This window comes from Coregonus clupeaformis, chromosome 9 (assembly GCF_020615455.1).
Source record: "Coregonus clupeaformis isolate EN_2021a chromosome 9, ASM2061545v1, whole genome shotgun sequence".
NCBI lineage: Eukaryota > Metazoa > Chordata > Actinopteri > Salmoniformes > Salmonidae > Coregonus > Coregonus clupeaformis.
Genome location: NC_059200.1, coordinates 24,495 through 42,500, shown reverse-complemented (window position 1 = coordinate 42,500; position 18,006 = coordinate 24,495). Strand labels below are relative to the sequence as shown.

Sequence of the window (18,006 nt, the reverse complement as noted above, 5' to 3'; positions counted from 1 at the left end):
GTAGGATCTTAATTTGGGCCAGTTTGCTACAACAGGAAAATAATCCTGCAGCATCAGGAAATGTAAATTATTATGTGGATTATAATTCATGTTTTTAGAGGTTTCTACAAGTGTAAAACAGAAAATTAAACAGGAGCAATCAGGGGAAGAACATTGATCATTCAAGAGAGATTTATAATGTAATTCATATCGATGTCCTCAAATAACTTGTGATGTCATGTAACTCAGTTAGGATTGTGAGTCAGCGTAATCAATATTGAATTAGCGATTGTCTTCATGATAGAGACTGCATATCACACTGCTCTCAGGTAACACTGCGACTCCTTCTGTCACACAACTCAGTTATGTATGTTAATAGAATCACTATTGAGTTAGTTAGATATCACGGGCATGGTCCAGAGAAAATCTTTTAGCTCTCTTTTTCGTGTTTTCTTCCCTAAATATAGAAGGTTATTTTGCAATCGTGTCAACAGGATGTTTTCCAGGCGAACAACAACATGAATGATGGGCTGTGATTGTGTGTGCGTGTGCGTGTGTGTGTGCATGCTTGCTTGCTTGCTTACATGTGTCTGTCTGTCTGTCTCTGTGTGTGTGTGTGTGTGTGTGTGTGTGTGTGTGTGTGTGTATTTGTGTGACTGTCAGTGGATATTTGTGAGCAGTGAGATGACAGTATCAGTGGACAGCAGACACACAGAGGAAGGAAGCCCTGGTAATTAGTTTGCTATTGAGAGACTGATCCCTAATGTATACACTAATGCTATCACAAGATCCAGCAGCTGCATTCACTGTGTTGTGTTGTTACGTTAAACGTCACTACTGATCATGGCTATATCGTTAAAGTGAAAATCAAAAACTATCTTTTGGTATTTTTTTTCAATAGTCCACTGTTGATACAGTCCCAAAATGTTTTGCATGTCAGCAGCCACATCATCATGATGATGCATTTTTTATTTAGGCCAATATCTTCAAAACTTGACTGCTGAAATGCTAAACATTTTGGGAGTGTATCAACAGTGGACTATTGAAAAAAAATACCAATATATAGTTTTTAAGTGAATTTTCCCTTTAAATCATAGCCCAGCCTATCATTGACCTGCGGTGACCTTTATTGACTAACTAACCCTAACTACATTCACACACAAATGAACGAGAGAGAGAGAGAGGGAGACGCGAGGAGAGAGTGAGTGACAGGGAGAAAGGGAGAGAAATCTAGAGAAAACAAGAGAAGAATACGAGAGAAAAACGTGGGAGACTGTTTTTGCTGCAGTAACCCATCCAACGTGCCCTTAGTGTTGTGTGCTAAGCCCTGTCTAACTCTACAGGCTCTGCCTGTTAAGCCCTGTCTAACTCTACAGGCTCTGTGTGTTAAACCCTGTGGAGCTACATGGCTAATCTAGCCTAGCAACACAGTGGGGACAGAGCAGTGGGAGAAGAAGCACACAGTCAACCCAGCAAACCAGGAACATTCCCAGAACATTAGCTAAGATTCCCATTGAGTTTTAGTTAGGGTTTTATCTAACATTAGGATGATAATATTCCAAAAATATTCAAAAACTGTTTTTTATAACAAAGTGTTTTTTTTATCTTCAGAAAATGTTTTAAATGAAATATCCATGAAATGTTCTGCTAACATTCACTAAAATGTTGTGCACAACATCTGTAACAACCATCACAGAAGGTTCCACAAACGTTTCATTAGGTTTCCAGGTAATGTAATAACACAATGTGCCAGTAATGTTTTTAGAACATACTGCTGCAACAAAATGTGAGAGCAATGTTCTGGAAATGTTCTTGCAACATCAGGCGAAAGTTTTCTACAAATCATCATCACAACTGGACAGTTTTTGTGTTATGAGAAAAATTGCCACAACCTAACGAATGTTCTTGGAACTTTCACAGAACAAATTTTGGTTCACACCCAGACCAACCATCTGTTGTGTATAATAATGATCTGAGGAGACAGAGGGAGGCTGGATGACATGCTTTAGAGGAACGATGACTGACATTAGAACATACGCATCACGTTGAAGTTATTATCATCATTACTTCAGCCATCATGAAACGGTCACCAAAGGACACCGTGTTAATGATTGGCAATAGAATCAATGTTCTGTTGGTAAGCTGACGTTCCCTCAACGTATATGTACAGTGCATTCGGAAAGCATTCAGACCCCTTGATTTATTCCACATTTTGTTACGTTGCAGCTTTATTCTAAAATGGATTCAATTGTTTCTTTCCCCTCATCAATCTACACACAATACCCCATAATGACATAGCAAAAACAGGTTTTTAGAAATTGTAGCACATTTATTAAAAATATCTCATTAACATATGTATTCAGATCCTTTACTCAGTACTTTGTCCTGTTGGAAGGTGAACCTCTGCCCCAGTCTGAGGTCCTGAGCGCTCTGGAGCAGGTTTTCATCAAGGATCTCTCTGTACTTCTTCATTTTTCGCTTAATCCTGACTAGTCTCCCAGTTCCTGTCACTGAAAAACATCCCCATAGCATGATGCTGCCACCACCATGCTTCACCGTAGGGATGGTGCCAGGTTTCCTCCAGACGTGACGCTTGGCATTCAGGCCAAAGAGTTAACTCTTGGTTTCATCAGACCAGAGAAACTTGTTTCTCATGGTCTGAGAGTCCTTTAGGTGCCTGTTGGCAAACTCCAAGCGGGCTGTCATGTGCCTTTTTCTGAGAAGTGGCTTCCGTCTGGCCACTCTACCATAAAGGCCTGATTGGTGGACTGCTCTAGAGCTCTGTCAGAGTGACCATCTGGTTCTTGGTCACCTCCCTGACCAAGGCCCTTCTCCCCCGATTGGTCAGTTTGGCCGGGCGGCCAGCTCTAGGAAGTCTAGGAGTCTTGGTGGTTCCAAACTTAATCCATTTAAGAATGATGGAGGCCACTGTGTTCTTGGGGACCTTCAATGCTGCAGAGGTTTTATGGTATCCCTCCCAAGATCGGTGCCTCGACACAATCCTGTCTCGGAGCTCTACGGACATTTCCTTCGACCTCATGGCTTGGTTTTTGCTCTGACATGCACTGTCAACTGTAGGAGCTTATATAGACAGGTGTGTGCCTTTCCAAATTATGTCCAATCAATTGAACCTACCACAGGTGGACTCCAATGAAGTTGTAGAAACATCTCAAGGATGAACAATGGAAACAGGATGCACCTGAGCTCAATTTTCGAGCCTCATAGCGAAGGGTCTGAATACTTATGTAAATAAGGTATTTCTGTTTAGATTTTTTATAAATGTGCAAGAATTTATAAAAACCTGTTTTTGCTTTGTCATTATGGGGTATTATGTGTAGATTGATGAGGAAGAAAATGTATTTAATCAATTTTAGAATAAGGCTGTAACATAACAAAAAGTGGAAAAGGGGAAGGGGTCTGAATACTTTCTGAATGTAGGTTTCCTGTCTGGATATTATTGCCTAAACGGTTACAGAAGATCATCAGCACCCATCGGAAAAAAACTCCTAGCAGCAAAGGGTGACTTTCAGAGGTTTTCTTGGTTACTACAGGGAGAGTGCATATCAAACTCCAGTGGGCTGACATTTGTTTGACTAAGTCCAGATTGATCTATCCTAGCAGATCCCAGTGAATCCACATATTACACTGTAACTAATATGGGCCTGGATGGGGGGGTGTACATGAGAGACAGAGAGAAACGTAGAAGAGTTTGTGTGCGTGCGTTAATGTGTGTGTGTGTGTCTCTAATATGTATGATACTAAGGTCGGGCCACCACGGGCCCCCTTATACAGTCAGTTCATGTGTGCTGTTTAAACCCTCTATACCTACTAACTGGAGCTGTGACTGACACAGATATATCACTGTGGGGGCCCCTGTGGCCCCCGGGCCTGTCAGTCTGAGGAGCCTTCTTCCTTTATTCACCACTGACAGCAAACAATTCTCAGCACCGCTCAGCACCATGGTACTCAGGCCTTCAGCCATCCCACTGAAGGAGATGTGGTTCAGCACCGTGGTACTCAGGCTTTCAGCCATCCCACTGAAGGAGATCTGGCTCAGCAGCGTGGTACTCAGGCCTTCAGCCATCCCACTGAAGTAGATCTGGCTCAGCACCGTGGTACTCAGGCCTTCAGCCATCCCACTGAAGGAGATCTGGCTCAGCACCGTGGTACTCAGGCCTTCAGCCATCCCACTGAAGGAGATCTGGCTCAGCACCGTGGTACTCAGGCCTTCAGCCATCCCACTAAAGGACATGTGGCTCAGCAGCGTGGTACTCAGGCCTTCAGCCATCCCACTGAAGCAGATGTGGCGTCCTCTCTAAAAGGTCAGGCCTCTGAAAGTGCACAGGCGTAGGTTTTATCAGAGACGGACAGGCGTATTAAAAATGACACACAGACTGAGAGATAAAGAGAGAGAGGAAGGGACCAAAATAGATAAAAAGACAGACAGACAGATGTGGGGGGGAAACAGACAGACAGATGTGGGGGAAACAGACAGACAGATGTGGGTGGGAAACAGACAGACAGACAGACAGACAGACAGACAGATGTGGGGGGGAAACAGACAGACAGACAGACAGATGTGGGGGAAAACAGACAGATAGACAGATGTGGGGAGGGGAAACAGACAGACAGACAGACAGACAGATGTGGGGGGGAAACAGACAGACAGACAGACAGATGTGGGGGGGAAACAGACAGACAGATGTGGGGGGAAACAGACAGACAGACAGATGTAGGTGGGAAACAGACAGACAGACAGACAGACAGACAGACAGACAGATGTGGGGGGGAAACAGACAGACAGACAGACAGATGTGGGGGAAAACAGACAGATAGACAGATGTGGGGAGGGGAAACAGACAGACAGATGTGGGGGGGAAACAGGCAGACAGACAGACAGATGTGGGGGGGACATACAGACAGACAGACAGACAGACAGATGTGGGGAGGAAACAGACAGACAGACAGACAGACAGATGTGGGGAGGAAACAGACAAACAGACAGACAGACAGGTGTGGGGAGGAAACAGACAGACAGACAGACAGACAGACAGACAGACATACAGACAAAAACAACCTGACAGCTCGAGAGACAAACAGACGAAACCAAATGAATCACTTCCCCGAAAAAACATTCACACCAAATAAAAGCTAATCTGCGTCATCTCCTCAATTTAGTCTCATAGCGCATTCTGACCACATCGCTATGGAACCTAGTGAACAATACCTAACCAGATGCATCCATATATGGCAGGTGGAATCAGAGTCACAGACTGGACTAATATGGATCTACTTGGCTTTGGACCCACTCAGACTGGAAGGAAGATAACAGTACTGCAGCCTCCCAGGTACCCGCCTGCACACTTTTCAAAGCCAGCCACGTCTGTTTGACAGCCATCTTAGTTGTTTTTCTCTCTCTGTTTTAAGGCCCAAAGCCTATAAAATGATATTGTTTTGTTGAGTCACTCTGGCTATGTGCTGGTGAGGGAGGGAGGGAGAGAGAGAGAGAGAGAGAGAGAGAGAGAGAGAGAGAGAGAGAGAGAGAGAGAGAGAGAGAGAGAGAGAGAGAGAGAGAGAGAGAGAGAGAGAGAGAGAGAGAGAGAGAGAGAAGGACAGAGAGAAAGAGAGAGAGAGAGAGAAGGACAGAGAGAAAGAGAGAGAGAGAGAGAGAGAGAGAGAGAGAGAGAGAGAGAGAGAGAGGGAGAGAAACCCATACATGGCGCGTTGGACCAAGGGAAGAGCGGACACGTACCTCTGGCATGGGAGCCAGAAGCAGCGAAGGAGAGGAGAGGAGAGAGAGGTGTGTCTGAGTCGACCATAACAAATATGCCATGCCTAGATAAGCTCAGAGAGTACCACACAAGTACCACAAGTTCTCTATGGTAGAGGAGAGGGTCAGAGAGTCCAGCGATGGGTTCATCTGTCCAGTCACGAGGGGGTCTTAGAAGGGACTGAGGCAGAACAATACCCCCAGACAGCTAGCCAACCAGCCTGTCCTTCTCTCAATCCCACCCAAGAAAAAGTGTCTCATCTGGGGTTGGTGGAGCAAGGCATTGCTCGGTGGGGAGTCTTTCCACAGCACAGAATATCCACACTCCTAGCCGAGATCTGGCTGCATCACAAGTGGCTTCCTCTCCCAAAAAATACAACTCCAACTGTCTGGGTGTATAATATAGGGTAGACAAACTGGCAGTATATTGCCTGACTCAAATCCGTTTTCCCTGTGCAAAACCACGCTTGAGGATTCTGATTGCTATGAGAAAAAAAAGTGAAGGAATGCATAAATTCCCACCACTCAGACGCGTGGGCTTACAACAGGTTGGAACAAGCAGCCTTCCAGTGTACTGTACGCCAAGAAAGCATTTAGCATTCAGCTCCATACAACACAGTGTTAAGAGAGATTCAGCTCCACAAAACACAGTGTTAAGAGAGATTCAGCTCCATACAACACAGTGCTAAGAGAGATTCAGCTCCATAAAACACAGTGTTAAGAGAGATTCAGCTCCATACAACACAGTGCTAAGAGAGATTCAGCTCCATACAACACAGTGTTAAGAGAGATTCAGCTCCATACAACACAGTGCTAAGAGAGATTCAGCTCCATAAAACACAGTATTAAGAGAGATTCAGCTCCATAAAACACAGTGCTAAGAGAGATTCAGCTCCATAAAACACAGTGTTAAGAGAGATTCAGCTCCATACAACACAGTGCTAAGAGAGATTCAGCTTCATAAAACACAGTATTAAGAGAGATTCAGCTCCATACAACACAGTGTTAAGAGAGATTCAGCTCCATAAAACACAGTATTAAGAGAGATTCAGCTCCATAAAACACAGTGTTAAGAGAGATTCAGCTCCATACAACACAGTGCTAAGAGAGATTCAGCTCCATACAACACAGTGTTAATAGAGATTCAGCACCATAAAACACAGTGTTAAGAGAGATTCAGCTCCATACAACACAGTGTTAAGAGAGATTCAGCTCCATACAACGCAGTGCTAAGAGAGATTCAGCTCCATACAACACAGTGTTAAGAGAGATTCAGCTCCATACAACACAGTGCTAAGAGAGATTCAGCTTCATAAAACACAGTATTAAGAGAGATTCAGCTCCATACAACACAGTGTTAAGAGAGATTCAGCTCCATAAAACACAGTATTAAGAGAGATTCAGCTCCATAAAACACAGTGTTAAGAGAGATTCAGCTCCATACAACACAGTGCTAAGAGAGATTCAGCTCCATACAACACAGTGTTAATAGAGATTCAGCACCATAAAACACAGTGTTAAGAGAGATTCAGCTCCATACAACACAGTGTTAAGAGAGATTCAGCTCCATACAACGCAGTGCTAAGAGAGATTCAGCTCCATACAACACAGTGTTAAGAGAGATTCAGCTCCATACAACACAGTGCTAAGAGAGATTCAGCTCCATAAAACACAGTGTTAAGAGAGATTCAGCTCCATACAACACAGTGCTAAGAGAGATTCAGCTCCGTACAACAAAGTGCTACGAGAGAGCATACTTGGCTGCTCTTATACTGCAGAATTATTAATAGCCACCAAATACCACACAGACAGAACAACTATGACGACGACAGATACTGTTAGACGTTGCCCTTAGGCACTTATCTAGGATCAGTATACATTCTCACGAACCCTAACCAGAAGCATTAGGGAGAGAAACAGAAAACTGACCTCAGATCAGCATCTAGGGTTGCCAAACAACTCACCCTGAATTTAATTCCGCTGCTCTTTAGATCGATTTCTGGGACCAATCAGAATGGTCAGAATGTATTCGCATTCTAGAAACCGTCGGGGAGGGAGGCCAATCCAGACTCATGGTGGAGAAGAAACATCAGTGGGCCAGAGCGATGTGAAAGGGTATCCAGGCAACAACTAGGGGGAAACGTCATCCTACTCCTAAGTGGTGAGTATGGGTGGAGATGTCGTCAGGGAGATAAATCGTCTCATTGGCTCCAATGAAAAAGAATCTTGCCGATCGAACCACATTTGGCATTCCTGAAGCCTTCGCCTGCCCACACAAGAGCTACTGCAGTAGTAGTGGCAGTCTGCCTGGGCAAATAAATACATCAGGTTCTAAGAGGCCAAATAAGGACGTCAAGCCGAACAGTACTTCAGATGTAGTTATAGAGCTAACCAGGCTTCTATTTGATTTGAATGGTTAATAAATATGTTGGGTATTGTGACGGAGAGAGTCTGTACAATCATGTTGGACATTTCGACACGACATCGAGCGTGCAATGTATTCCACTGAATATCAGTGTATTACTGGCAGAGTGTACCGCCAGTTCTTTGGGAATGATAAAAAATAGACCTTGCGGTGCAGAGAGATGGAGGGAAAGTTAAACCATTGTAGTAATACAGTAGGAAAACATATGATGAATGAAGACTAGCATGCTGCCAGAAGAATATCAAACGGCTGTATTTCCAACATGACGACACTTCCCCAGCCAACTGTATCCAGTTCTATCACCTTCCATCAACACTATTTGACCGTAGCCAAACACAAAACTCTTAACGGAGAGCTTTTCCATTTCCACGCCATAAAAACCTGTCTGCAACGCCAGACGTCATGGCGAGACCTTGATTGAGCTAACAAACTTCTCACCCGTACCCGCTAGATGCTACTTTACCAGGCTGCTTAGGAAAACAACCTCCCTTGGCTTTGGGGCTGCTGGAAGTGTATATCAACAGTCTCTACAGACTGTACAGAGGTTTTCCTGGCTTCCTACCCTAGCCTCACTATGTACTGTATACTCTAGCCTAGACCCACTATGTACTGTATACTCTAGCCTAGACCCACTATGTACTGTATACTCTAGCCTAGACCCACTATGTACTGTATACTCTAGCCTAGACCCACTATGTACTGTATACTCTAGCCTAGACCCACTATGTACTGTATACCAGTAATACACTGCCAGTAATACACTGATATTCAGTGGAATACATTGCACGCTCGATGTCGTGTCGAAATGTCCAACATGATTGTACAGACTCTCTCCGTCACAATACCCAACATATTTATTAACCATTCAAATCAAATAGAAGCCTGGTTAGCTCTATAACTACATCTGAAGTACTGTTCGGCTTGACGTCCTTATTTGGCCTCTTAGAACCTAGCAGGAGGTAAGCTTGGCTTCTTATATGGTGTTGAGTAAAGCTTAAACCATGTATTTAGATTGTAGGTAGGTATTGTAGTTAGGTATTGTAGGTAGTTTATTTAGGTAGTTATTGTAGGTTATTGTAGGTAATTATTGTAGGTAAGTATTGTATTCGGCTGAGCCCGGCGAAGCACGAGGCTAGCTAACCCACTACCTGGACCAATAAAGCTAGCTAGCTAGCGGGTAGCTACTGGTAACTTTTAGCAACTGTGGATAGTTGTTTCCAATGTTATTTCACGCTTAAGAGTACCTGTAATTAAGCCAGCTAGCTACCTACCATTCAGCTGTTTTTCTAACCTCATTATCTGAATCATTAACGTTAGGTAGTTAGTAGCTACTGTACTTAATTACAGCTACTGATTGCAGAAGACCAATGTATTCTTGTCTGCCACCCAGACAGCTGGCGTCGGGTAAGTTTGGCTTTATACATAGCTTGGGCTTTGTCGAGTAAGGCTTAAACTATGTATTTAGATTGTAGTTAGGTATTGTAGGTAGGCATCGTGGGTTGTTGTGGGTAGTTATTGTATGTAATTATTGTAGGTTAGTATTGTATTCGGCGGTGCCGGGTGTAGCACGAAGCTAGCTAGCTAGCTAACTCACCTCCTGGACTAGCTGGCGAGTAGCTATTAGCAACGGTAGCAACTAAATACAATATCCTTTTAGCCAGCTACATTTGTTCGCAGCGACGCCGTTTTTCAAACAAAGTCATCACCGCAGCCATTGCTAGCTAGCCAACGCTACCAGCTAGCAGTACTATAGCACCTAAATACAATACAATTTTAGCCAGCTACATTCGTTCGCAGCGACGCCGTTTTTCAAACAAAGTCAACACAGCAGCCATTGCTAGCTAGCCAACACTACCAGCTAGCTGTACTGTAGCAGCTAAATACAATATATTTGTGCTAGCTAGCCAACGTTTAATTATTGCTGCGTTATGAAAGGAACTAGACACGGACACGAATTATCTGTTTAGTGTGTTAACACACTATTGGTAGTTTGTTGTAACCAAGTATTGGTGCTAAACTGTGTGTTATTGGATGCTAGCATGCTAGTTAGCTATGGCGTCATAGTTAGCTAGCTGAATAAAGTAAGTTGAGTCTATTCCTTGAAACATTGAACCGCTGTAGTTTACAACAATTCTAATTTCTAAAGTGGAAGTTGGGAGAGTTTTATTCGGGTGGTTCAGTGAAACAATTATAGTTTCTGAGGTGGAAGTTGGGAGAGTTATATTTGGGAGTTTTGGTGAGGGAGGCCCTGCTCTCTCCTTTCCCAGATGTTTAGTTAATTTCATTCCGATCTCCTCTGCATTATTGTAGCCATCTGCTACAGCCTGTCAACTATGCCTCTGCCTATCCCTGTTCTCTCCTCTCCGCACAGGCTACACAAACGCCTCACACCGCGTGGCTGCTGCCTCTCTAACCTGGTGGTCCCTGCACGCACCACACACCTGGAGTTCCAGGTCTCAGGCAGCCTCTGGAACTGCCGTTCTGCTGCCAACAAGGCTGACTTCATCCCAGCCTATGCTACCCTCCAGTCCCTCGACTTCCTGGCGCTGACGGAAACATGGATTACCACTGAAAACACTGCTACTCCTACTGCTCTCTCCTCGTCTGACCATGTGTTCTCGCATACCCCGAGAGCATCTGGTCAGAGGGGTGGTGGCACAGGAATCCTCATCTCTCCCAAGTGGACATTCTCAATTTTTCCCCTAACCCATCTGTCTATCTCCTCATTTGAATTCCATGCTGTCACAGTCACTAGCCCATTTAAGCTTAATATCCTTGTCATCTATCGCCCTCCAGGTTCCCTTGGAGAGTTCATCAATGAGCTTGACGCCTTGATAAGTTCCTTTCCTGAGGATGGCTCACCCCTCACAGTTTTGGGGGATTTCAACCTCCCTACGTCTACATTTGACACATTTCTCTCTGCCTCCTTCTTTCCACTCCTCTCCTCTTTTGACCTCACCCTCTCACCGTCCCCCCTACTCACAAGGCAGGCAATACGCTTGACCTCATCTTTACTAGATGCTGCTCTTCTACTAATCTCACTGCAACTCCCCTCCATGTCTCCGACCACTACTTTGTATCCTTTTCTCTCTCGCTCTCCTCCTACACTACTCACTCTGCCCCTACACAGATGGTAATGCGCCGCCGCAACCTTCGCTCTCTCTCTCCCACTACTCTCTCCTCTTCCATCCTATCATCTCTTCCCTCTGCTCAATCCTTCTCCCTCCAATCTCCTGATTCTGCCTCCTCAACCCTCCTCTCCTCCCTTCCTGCATTCTTTGACTCTCTGTGTCCCCTATCCTCCCGGCCGGCTCAGTCCTCCCCTCCAGCTCCGTGGCTTGATGACTCATTGCGAGCTCACAGAACAGAGCTCCGGGCAGCTGAGCGGAAATGGAAGAAAACTAGACTCCCTGCGGACCTGGCATCTTTTCACTCCCTCCTCTCTACATTTTCTTCATCTGTTTCTGCTGCTAAGGCCACTTTCTACCACTCTAAATTCCAAGCATCTGCCTCTAACCCTAGGAAGCTCTTTGCCACATTCTCCTCCCTGCTGAATCCCCCCCCCCCCTCCTCCTCCCTCTCTGTGGATGACTTCGTCAACCACTTTGAAAAGAAGGTTGACGACATCCGATCCTCGTTTGTTAAGTCTAATGACACTGCTGGTCCTGCTCACACTGCCCTACCCTATGCTTTGACTTCTTTCTCCCCTCTCTCTCCAGATAAAATCTTGCGACTTGTGACTGCAGGCCGCCCAACAACCTGCCCGCTTGACCCCATCCCCTCCTCTCTTCTCCAGACCATCTCCGGTGACCTTCTCCCCTACCTCACCTCGCTGATCAACTCATCCTTGACCGCTGGCTATGTCCCTTCCGTCTTCAAGAGAGCGAGAGTTGCACCCCTTCTCAAAAAACCAACACTCGATCCCTCTGATGTCAACAACTACAGACCAGTATCCCTTCTTTCTTTTCTTTCCAAAACTATTGAGCGTGCCGTCTTTAGCCAACTCTCTTGCTATCTCTCTCAGAATGACCTTCTTGATCCTAACCAGTCAGGTTTCAGTACTGGTCATTCAACTGAGACTGCTCTTCTCTGTGTCACGGAGGCTCTCCGCACTGCTAAAGCTAACTCTCTCTCCTCTGCTCTTGTCCTTCTAGACCTGTCTGCTGCCTTTGATACTGTGAACCATCAGATCCTCCTCTCCACCCTCTCCGAGCTGGGCATCTCCGGCGCGGCTCACTCTTGGATTGCGTCCTACCTGACCGGTCGCTCCTACCAAGTGGCGTGGCGAGAAGCTGTCTCCGCACCACGTGCTCTCACCACTGGTGTCCCCCAGGGCTCAGTTCTAGGCCCTCTCCTATTCTCGCTATACACCAAGTCACTTGGCTCTGTCATATCCTCACATGGCCTCTCCTATCATTGCTACGCTGACGATACACAACTAATCTTCTCCTTTCCCCCTTCTGATAACCAGGTGGCGAATCGCATCTCTGCATGTCTGGCAGACATATCAGTATGGATGACGGATCACCACCTCAAGCTGAACCTTGGCAAGACGGAGCTGCTCTTCCTCCCGGGGAAGGACTGCCCGTTCCATGATCTCGCCATCACGGTTGACAACTCCGTTGTGTCCTCCTCCCAGAGTGCGAAGAGCCTTGGCGTGACCCTGGACAATACCCTGTCGTTCTCCGCTAACATCAAGGCGGTGACCCGATCGTGCAGGTTCATGCTCTACAACATTCGGAGAGTACGACCCTGCCTTACACAGGAAGCGGCACAGGTCCTAATCCAGGCACTTGTCATCTCCCGTCTGGATTACTGCAACTCGCTGTTGGCTGGGCTCCCTGCCTGTGCCATTAAACCCCTACAACTCATCCAGAATGCCGCAGCCCGTCTGGTGTTCAACCTTCCCAAGTTCTCTCACGTCACCCCGCTCCTCCGCACACTCCACTGGCTTCCAGTTGAAGCTCGCATCTGTTACAAGACCATGGTGCTTGCCTATGGAGCTGTGAGGGGAACGGCACCTCCGTACCTTCAGGCTCTGATCAGTCCCTACACCCAAACGAGGGCATTGCGTTCATCCACCTCTGGCCTGCTGGCTCCCTTCCTCTGCGGAAGCATAGTTCCCGCTCAGCCCAGTCAAAACTGTTCGCTGCTCTGGCACCCCAATGGTGGAACAAGCTCCCTCATGACGCCAGGACAGCGGAGTCACTCACCACCTTCCGGAGACATTTGAAACCCCACCTCTTTAAGGAATACCTGGGATAGGATAAAGTAATCATTCTACCCCCCCCCACCCTCTTAAAAAAAAAAAAAAAAAATGGTAAAGTGGTTATCCCACTGGTTATAGTGTGAATGCACCAATTTGTAAGTCGCTCTGGATAAGAGCGTCTGCTAAATGACGTAAATGTAAATGTATACTCTAGCCTAGACCCACTATGTACTGTATACTCTAGCCTAGACCCACTATGTACTGTATACTCTAGCCTAGACCCACTATGTACTGTATACTCTAGCCTAGACCCACTATGTACTGTATACCCTAGCCTAGACCCACTATGTACTGTATACTCTAGCCTAGACCCACTATGTACTGTAAATCAGATGGGAAAGACATGAGCATAATGTTGTATTGTACCTCTGAAAGAACTAACACTGGAACATACTCTAGAGAGGTTACAGGCAGGGTTGAGGTCAGCAATTCAGTGAATTAACTTCATTCAGTAATGTCTAAAGTCCATCCCCATCCCCTCTCAGGAGGTCAGTGGGGACACACCAGGGTTGGGGCTCTATGCCTCCCATGTCCAATCACACAGACGTCCCCTCATCTGTCTACATCATAAGAAAACCCTCTAGAGAACCAAACATCCACAAGTTAACAGGTACAGTAAGGTAGTAGTAATCATGAGGTAATATCAACATCTGTTCAGCATCTCAATGTCATTTTGTGTTTTCAAATGCCTGAAACAAACCCTGAAATAACTTAGAAAGAATGCTCCAGGGCCGTACATACACACACCTCCAGTCCAGCTCATCCAGTTGTCAAACATAACATTAACACAACATTAACATAACTTTAACGCAACACAACATTAACACAACATTAACACAACACAACATTAAAACAACATTAACACAACACAACATTAACACAACATTAACTCAACATTAAGACAACATTAAGACAACATTAAAACAACATTAACACAACACAACTTGAACATAACATTAGCACAACATGAACACAACATTAACATAACATTAACACAACACAACATTAACACAACATTAAAACAACATTAACCCAACACAACATTAACACAACATTAAAACAACATTAACATAACACAACATGAACACAACATTAACATAACATTAACACAACATTAACACAACTTTAACACAACACAACATTAACACAACATTAACACAACACAACATTAAAACAACATTAACACAACACAACATTAACTCAACATTAAGACAACATTAAAACAACATTAACAAAAAAATTAAGATGATGACAGCCTATAGGGAGGAGGTCAGAGATCTGGCCGTGTGGTGCCAGGACAACAACCTCTCCCTCAACGTGACCAAGACAAAGGAGATGATTGTGGACTACAGGAAAAAAAAGGAGGACTGAGCACGCCCCCATTCTCATCGACGGGGCTGTAGTGGAACAGGTTGAGAGCTTCAAGTTCCTTGGTGTCCACATCACCAACGAACTATCATGGTCCAAGCACACCAAGACAGTCGTGAAGAGGGCACGACAAAGCCTATTCCCCCTCAGGAGACTAAAAAGATTTGGCATGGGTCCTCAGATCCTCAAAAAATTCTACAGCTGCACCATCGAGAGCATCCTGACTGGTTGCATCACCGCCTGGTATGGCAACTGCTTGGCCTCTGACCGCAAGGCACTACAGAGGGTAGTGCGTACGGCCCAGTACATCACTGGGGCAAAGCTCCCTGCCATCCAAGACCTCTATACCAGGCGGTGTCAGAGGAAGGCCCTCAAAATTGTCAAAGACTCCAGCCACCCTAGTCATAGACTGTTCTCTCTGCTACCGCACGGCAAGCGGTACCGGAGTGCCAAGTCTAGGTCCAAAAGACTTCTCAACAGCTTCTACCCACAAGCCATAAGACTCCTGAACAGCTAATCATGGCTACCCGGACTATTTGCACTGCCCCCCACCCCATCCTTTTTACGCTGCTGCTACTCTGTTAAGTATTTATGCATAGTCACTTTAACTCTACCCACATGTACATATTACCTCAACTACCTCAACTAGCCGGTGCCCCCGCACATTGACTCTGCACCGTTACCCCCCTGTATATATAGCCTCCCTACTGTCACTTTATTTTACTTCTGCTCTTTGTTTTTCTCAACACTTTTTTTTTGTTGTTGTTTTATTCTTACTTTTTTTGTTTAAAATAAACGCACTGTTGGTTAAGGGCTGTAAGTAAGCATTTCACTGTAATGTCTGCACTTGTTGTATTCGGCGCATGTGACCAATAAAATTTGATTTGATTTGATTTGATTTGATTTGAACACAACACAACTTGAACATAACATTAGCACAACATGAACACAACATGAACATAACATTAACACAACACAAACACAACATTAAAAAAACATTAACCCAACACAACATTAACACAACATTAAAACAACATTAACACAACACAACATGAACACAACATGAACATAACATTAACACAACATTAACACAACTTCAACACAACATTAAAACAACATTAACACAACACAACATTAACTCAACATTAAGAGAACATTAAAACAACATTAACACTACACAACTTGAACATAACATTAGCACAACATTAACACAACATTAACACAACATTAACACAACATTAACACAACACAATGTTAACACAACATTAAAACAACATTAACACAACACAACATTAACACAACATTAACATAACATTAACACAACATTAAAACGACATTAACACAACATTAAAACAACATTGGCGGAATAACAGTCATAGAGCTATTCATATTGATCTCCCATTTCCAAGTTGTTTCACAGTGTGGGAATACAAGCTCCATGAATTGGAGCCTAACTATCTATTGGATCTTGGTTAAACCACGGTTAGCGGTGAGCGTGTGTGCTGCCTACGGCTAACCTCTCATACCTTCTATGGATCCAACATTCAACCAAAACCCCTGCCATACCTTCATAAGCACTGAATATCCTTCTCCAGAAGAAATAGATTAATATAATATGTGCAATTGTGGCTAGCGTTGGACGCAGGTTGAAAACCTCTGATGTGGAAGCCAATTGGAGTTTCATACGAGGAGAGCTTCATATGACCACACGAAGGCATCACTTTTCTGCAGGACAGCTATTGGAGGTCTTAAGCAGGCATGTTATCGTCATTACTGGCCTGCGCGACTGAGTTGAACTTGGACAGTGCTACGAGGAGTAGTATGTTCTATGGATGGTCCATGGTCAGGTATCACTCAGAGTTCATGTTGAATCAGAACTGACAGTGGGATGTTTCCACTCACAGTACCACTAATCGTTCTGTTGATTAAAGAACAAAAGCACAGGGTCCAGGTTGCCAAGCCAATGTCAACGACACACAGAGACACACACATACTGTATCCAAGCCAGTGTCAGCTAAACACATGTAGACAGACACACCATAGCCTGACTGTAGCTACACTTTACAACACATACTACTAATGAGACCAACTTAGCTGCACTTTGAGGAGGGAGTCTTTTCACAGTTATCTCTCTGTCAGTTGCATTCAATGTCACATATGTGTTAGACTATAAAAGAAAACCTGTCTGATTTCATCTCTAAAGCGTCTACTTCAACAAATACTTATTCACAACCTCTGTTCACTCGTCATGTCCCAGAAGTAGTTCACAACACATCGTTCTTCTAGTCTAGTCTGTCCCCGGAGGGTTTGGTGAAGTTTGGCTGCTTCGAGGCATCCGATAAAGAGGCGTTACAGAGTTTGGCACGAGGGAAACCAATTTATAGGTAAAGGGAGGGATTTGGATGAAGAGAGGAGAAACTGTTTTGCAAAGGAATGGATCTATCTGGAAAGCAGCCAGTCCACAGCCATTATTCGCTCACAACATCTTAATGTTAGAGGAAGAGACGCTGGGAAGCATTGATTTAAGGCTGTTCTGGCATGTTAAGATGTTTTCTGGAAGTGCTGAGGAAAGCGGTGGGGAATTTTCTGCTCTGACCGATGAAAATGAAAATGCCCGAGGTGCAATTCTGAATTGGAAGGGCTTTCGCAGTGTCAATTGGTAAGTGTTTAGGTCTAAGTGTTTGGAGGAGAAAATTACATTTAGTAGCTCCTCTATGGTAATAAAGAATTTGTACAGAACAGGTTTTATGAAACTGCTACCTATTTCTTTCTCTCAGTTTGATCAAATGTAAATCTGACACAAAACGAATGTTTTATTGCTGTTTCACAAAACACCCTGGACAGGTAAACATTAAGAACTGTCTTTCCATCCACCAAAATGTGTTACAGCTCAACCATAACAAACAGGCTTCTTCTGTCTTGTTTTGACTGCTAGAACAGAGAGAAGATTTAGTGGCCTGTGACACTTTGACCTTCCGCGTATAACTGCCGTCCCCTGTGTTAGCCCAGGGTCAAAGGGGAATGACGGTGGTCATCAGTCAACATCCTCACTTAGAAGTGTCAGTCAGGGAAAAGGGCAGGAGGGAGAGCAGGGAGAGAGAGAGGAAGAGAGGGGAAAACAGCGTTTAGCTAGAGATGGAGACTTAAAGGAGACTACAAGGAGGCAGAGAAAATGAGAGCAAAATCACTGACTTC

The 18,006-nt window shown here is 44.7% G+C and overlaps 1 protein-coding gene across 5 annotated transcripts in view; it reads right to left on the bottom strand.

Annotated features, from left to right (window-relative positions):
• tns1a (tensin 1a) overlaps positions 1-18,006 on the bottom strand; it is an 85,840-nt gene that overhangs the window by 57,757 nt on the left and 10,077 nt on the right. The gene's annotated exons all lie outside the window — the stretch shown is intronic.